The following is a 6,126-nucleotide window of genomic DNA, read 5'->3' as shown; positions in this document are numbered from 1 at the left end:
ACATTTGACCCAAGTTAAACAATTTAAAGGCAATGCTACCAAATACTAATTGAGTGTATGTAATCTTCTGACCCACTGGGAATGTGATGAAAGAAATAAAAGCTGAAATAAATCATTTTCTCTACTATTATTCTGATATTTCACATTCTTAAAATAAAGTGGTGATCCTAACTGACCTAAAACAGGGAATTTTTATTGGATTAAATTTCAGGAATTGTGAAAAACTGAGTTTAAATGTATTTGGCTAAGGTGTATGTAAACTTCTGACTTCAACTGTATTTTATGGATCAAAAGTAGCAGTAGCACATTAGTAACTTATAAAACAACATTGGGGTTTAGGCATTTGGTTTACCTATAGACTAGGCCTACTAATGTCGCTTGTGACAAAACACCGAAAGGTCACCTATGTTATTTGACAGGAATAATTCATTGTTTAACAATACTTCAATTCCCTAGGACTGAAGAGTCTGCTTTCAGATATTCACTCTACGGGATACGATCTGTGAGTCATATTACATCAATTCCACTCAATGGCAAAAAACAAGGATTGTTAAAAAATTAACGGTTCAGTTTTGGAATATAGTGGTCCCTGCAAACATCAAATTCCTAAATAGACGTTCGTATCACGTCTGTAGCGGTCAGTAAACTAAGCTTCTCCTCTTTTCTTCCCCCAGCATGCTCTATTTCCTTATCCAACGGGAGAAATAGGAGGTCAGTATTAGCAAGTAAACGAGACTCAGAAGTAGGCTACAGAAAGTCCCAATTTACGTCTTTGCTAAATACCTCGTCAACCTGGGCACCCTATGGAGGGACAGCTCGAACAAATTTTGAAACAGTAGGCTATATCTCGCTGTAGAAAACGGAATGAAAACTTTGTTCATTGCTTGCAAGTTCCCAGGCATGTTTTTTTCTGGATTTGCTCTGCGCTGATACAAGTCTGACAGTTTACATCAAAGTAATTTGTAAGGAGATTCTCGACAGGTAAGACCGCATATTAAACTCTACATTATATTGTAGTAATTCACAGTACTGTTTTAGACAATTAATGGGTGTTTCGTTGTTGACTATGACAGTTCAATAACTTTACCAAGTTTGCTTATAGCTTTGTTTAGCTGAGCTGCTGATTTCACGAGCTGTTAGGGCTTCATACAGAGCATGTATAATTTGTTACAATGCGACAAGACACAACGGTTATGTTGTGTAGTCTACCATAAAATAACATCACGTTCACATGATGGCTACTAAATACAAAATCAAATGTAGCCTCATAAAGTCTGAAGAAACATTTATAAGCATAACATTGAAATGTACTTTTCGGGAAGACGTTTTCACATCTGATTAGCCAACTAGTGAGCATACAATTTGCATACAATTATGCCAACAGAAATTGCTGCATGCATCATTCCTAAAGGAATGCATAGGGGTTATGCCTCTCTTAAAGAGACCTAAGCAATGTTAAGTATCAAGACATAAATTCAGAGCACTTTGAGGAGGAACAGCTGAGAGGCTGCTAGTGCTGATCTAGTATGTGGGAAGCATGCCTTGTCGAACAACTGTCTTCTAGCTTGAACAACTGTCTTCTAGTTTGAGTGCCATATTGATTGTCTGTCTGTGTTGCAAAGGATGTGTCTGAAGCACAGATGAAGCCTGTTTATTGCTTTAACAATGTTATCACGTCTGTATCAATGGCTTTTCAGACCAATATATGACAGAGTCAGAGCATTCATTGTAGAGATCGACCGATTAATCAGCATGGCCGATTTAATTAGGGCCGATTTCAAGTTTCTATAACAATCGGTAATCAGCATTTTTGGAAGCCGATTATGGCCGATTACATTGCATTCCACGAGGAGACTGCGTGGCAGGCTGACCACCTGTTACGCGAGTGCAGCAAGGAGCCAAGGTAAGTTGCTAGCTAGCATTAAACTTATCTTATAAAAAAACTATGAATCTTAACATAATCACTAGTTAACTACACATGGTTGATGATATTGCTTTTACTGCGTTGCAAATAATCAATGCGGTGCCTGTTCATTTATCATCGAATCACAGCCTACTTTGCCAAACGGGTGATGATTTAACAAGCGCATTCGCGATAAAAGCACTGTTGTTGTACCAATTTACCTAACCATAAATATCAATGCCTTTCTTAAAATCAATACACAAGTATATATATTTTTTTGTTTAACCTGCATATTTAGTTAAAAGAAATTCATGTTAACAGGCAATATTAACTAGGGAAATTGTGTCACTTCTCTTGTGTTCTGTGCAAGCAGAGTCAGGGTATATGCAGCAGTTTGGGCTGACTGGCTCGTTGCGAACTGTGTGAAGACCATTTCTTCCTAACAAAGACTGTAATTAATTTGTCAGAATGTTACATATTTATGACATAACATTGAAGGTTGTGCGATGTAACAGCAATATTTAGCTCGATAAAATATTGAACGGTTCCGTATTTCACTGAAAGAATAAACATTTTGTTTTCGAAATGATAGTTTCCGGATTTGACCGTATTAATGACCTAAGGCTCGTATTTCTGTGTGTTTATTATATTATAATTAAGTCTATGATTTGATAGAGCAGTTTGACTGAGCGGTGGTAGGCAGCAGCAGGCTCTTAAGCATTCATTCAAACAGCACTTTCCTGCATTTGCCAGCAGCTCTTCGCAATGCTTGAAGCACAGCGCTATCAACTCCCGAGATTAGGCTGGCAATACTATAGTGCCTATAAGAACATCCAATAGTCAAAGGTATATGAAATACAAATGGTATAGAAAGAAATAGTCCTATAATTCCTATAATAACTACAACCTAAAACTTCTTAACTGGGAATATTGAAGACTCATGTTAAAAGGAACCACCAGCTTTCATATGTTCTCATGTTCTGAGCAAGGAACTTAAACGTTAGCTTTTTTACATGGCACATATTGCACTTTTACTTTCTTCTCCAACACTGTGTTTTTGCATTATTTCAACCAAATTGAACATGTTTCATTATTTATTTGAGACTAAATAGATTTTTATTTGTATTATATTAAGTTAAAATAAGTGTTCATTCTGTCACATCCTGACCAGTAAAAGGGGTTATTTGTCATTGTAGTTTGGTCAGGGCGTGGCAGGGGGTGTTTGTTTTGTGTGTTTTGGTGTTTTTGGTTTAGGTTCTATGTTTTCTATTTCTATGTTTAAATCTAGTTTTCTATTTCTATGTTGGGTTTTTGGTAGGACCTCCAATTAGAGGCAGCTGGTTGTCATTGTCTCTAATTGGAGGCCATATTTAGTTGAGGTTTGTTTCACTTGTGTTTTGTGGGTGGTTATTTCCTGTATAGTCTGTGCACCTTATGGGACTGTTTCGTCATTTGTTTCTTTTGTTTAAGTGTTATTTCTAATAAATTAAGAAGATGAGCACTTTACCCGCTGCGCCTTGGTCCTATCCTTACGACGCCCATGACACATTCAGTATTGTTGTAATTGTCATTATTACAAATATATATATAAAAATCGGCCGATTAATCGGTATCGGCTTTTTTTTGGTCCTCCAATAATCCGTATCGGATTTCGGCGTTGAAAAATCATTATCGGTCGACCTCTAATTCCTTGTTTAGCCTATAACCATTGTCATTCCTTTTAAAGGACGATCTATAGTTCAACCGATATCAACCCGGTCACCCCCACCTGTTTTAGGTAAACAGTTGAGGGCAGGAGAAATGTAACCACTCTCAAATTCATAGATGGAGCTATGGATGCAAGGACTGACCATCTATAAGATCAAAATAATAGTTTATACCATGTTTTGAGGCTATACAGTTTTTTTTACAATAAAACAATGGAATACAACATCTTTGTAGTTGGGTTTCTGATGGGGTAAGAAATAAGTTAGAGGCATTTATAAGTAATATTCCTCAAGACTGCGGATTGTCCCAGATTTGTGGCTGTCTGGATCCCTGCTGTTATTATTATTATTTTTCGATCTTCCCTGCGACCTGCCCTGTCTGGAACGGAACTGTGAGGAGTAACAGCGAAACCTACATTGTTACCATGACAAAGACCAAAGTCGGTGGGAGTACTGTTGAGGACAGTGGTGTGTCTCTATCACAGGTGAACGATCTATTAAATGAACAAAAATAGTTCTACAAGCAGTTGTTACAACAGCAAGAAAATAGGGTTTTGTTCATATACTGCTGGAGTCAACTATTAAAATAATGGACAACCTGACCAGAGAGGTCTAGGACTTGAAGAACTCATCGAGCTCACAGGGTCAGCTCAATGAGTTTAAACAGGAGAATGGCAAGATGACAAGTCATTGAGAAAGGACATCAGTTCTGTATGTGAATCCATGAAAATCTGATTTCTCCGTCATTGTTATCTCGAGGGACAATCAAGGTGGAACAACATGGTTGTGGATGAAATCTCAGAATATTCACATGAGACCTGGACGGAGTCTGAGCACAAAATGATGGAAATGATCCCAGAGAAAACTGAAGATGGACCACAGGAAGATTGAGGTGGTGTCATGCCCTGACCTTAGAGAGCCTTTTAATTTCTCTATTTATTTTAATTTCTCTATTTGGTTAGGTCAGGGTGTGATTTGGGTGGGCATTCTAGTTTTTCTATTTCTTTGTTTGCCGGGTATGGTTCCCAATCAGAGGCAGCTGTCTATCGTTGTCTCTGATTGGGGATCATACTTAGCCAGCCTTTTTCCCACCTTAGTTTGTGGGATCTTGTTTTTTGTATAGTTGCTGTGTAGCCTGCAGCACTTTATGTTCGTTTTGTATTTTGATGTTTTGTCTGTGTTTATTTTAAATAAAAGTAAAATGTTCGCCTACCACGCTGCACCTTAGTCCAATCTTTACGACGAGCGTAACATTTGGAGCTCGCCCACAGGACTGGAAAACCCACCAGGTGACAAACCCAGGCCGATAGTGGTCAAGTTCCTGAGGTTCAAGGACAAGGTAGTTGTTCTGGAAAGAGCCAAGAACTTGAAAGGAACATATATAGTGCATTCAGAAAGTATTCAGACCCCTTCTCTTTTTCCACATTTTGTGACGTAACAGCCTTATTCTAAAATGGCTTGAAGAACATTTTTCCTCGTCAATCTACACACAATACCCCATAATGACAAATTGAAAACAGTTTTTTTTTATTTGCACATTTATAACAAATTTAAAAACATACCTTATTTACATAAGTATTCAGACCCTTTGCTATGAGACTTGAAATTGAGCTCAGGTGCATCCTGTTTCCATTGATCATCCTTGAGATGTTTCCACAACTTAATTGGAGTCCACCTGTGGTAAATTCAATTGATTGGACATGATTTGGAAAGGCACACACCTGTCTATATAAGGTCCCACAGTTGCATGTCAGAGCAAAAACCAACCATGAGGTTGAAGTAATTGTCCGTAGAGCTCCGAGACAGGATTGTGTCGAGGCACAGATCTGGGGAAGGGTAACAAAATATTTCTGCAGCTTTGAAGTTCCCCAAGAACACTGGCCTCCATCATTCTTAAATGGAATAAGTTTGGAACCACCAAGACTCTTCCTAGAGCTGGCTGCCCGGCCAAACTAAGCAATCAGGGGAGAATGACCTTGGTCAGAGAGGTGACCAAGAACCCGATGGTCACTGTGACAGAGCTCCAGAGTTCCTCTGTGGAGATGGGAGAACCTTCCAGAAGGACAACCATCTCTGCAGACGGAAGCCACTCTTCAGTAAAAGACACATGAAAGCCCGCTTGGAGTTTGCCAAAAGGCACCTAAAGGACTCTGACAATGAGAATCAAGTTTCTCTTGTCTGATGAAACCAAGATTGAACTCTTTGGCCTGAATGCCAAGCGTCACATCTGGAGGAAACCTGGCACCATCCCTACGGTGAAGCATGGTGGTGGCAGCATCATGCTGTGGGGATGTTTTTCAGCGGTAGGGACTGGGAGACTAGACAGGATTGAGGGAAGGATGAACGGAGCAAAGTACAGTGAGATCCTTGATGAAAACCTGCTCCAGAGCACTAGGACCTCAGACAGGGCTGAAGGTTCACCTTCCAACAAGACAACGATCCTAAGCACACAGCCAAGACAATGCAGGAGTGGCTTCGGGACAAGTCTCTGAATGCCATTGAGTGGTCCAGCCAGAG

General features: G+C 39.3%; 1 protein-coding gene across 1 annotated transcript in view; it reads left to right on the top strand.

The window, feature by feature from the left end:
• The first annotated feature begins 689 nt into the window (after window positions 1–689).
• Window positions 690–6,126, top strand: part of LOC106561385 (tetraspanin-9) — a 308,734-nt gene continuing 303,297 nt past the window's right edge. Inside the window, exon 1 of the mRNA XM_014125280.2 lies at window positions 690–981. The gene's annotated coding sequence lies outside the window, so the exon portion shown is untranslated. The remainder of the gene's footprint in view (window positions 982–6,126) is intronic.

The sequence above is a fragment of the Salmo salar genome, chromosome ssa10, assembly GCF_905237065.1.
Source record: "Salmo salar chromosome ssa10, Ssal_v3.1, whole genome shotgun sequence".
Classification (NCBI taxonomy): domain Eukaryota; kingdom Metazoa; phylum Chordata; class Actinopteri; order Salmoniformes; family Salmonidae; genus Salmo; species Salmo salar.
This window is presented reverse-complemented; position numbering and strand designations above follow the sequence as displayed.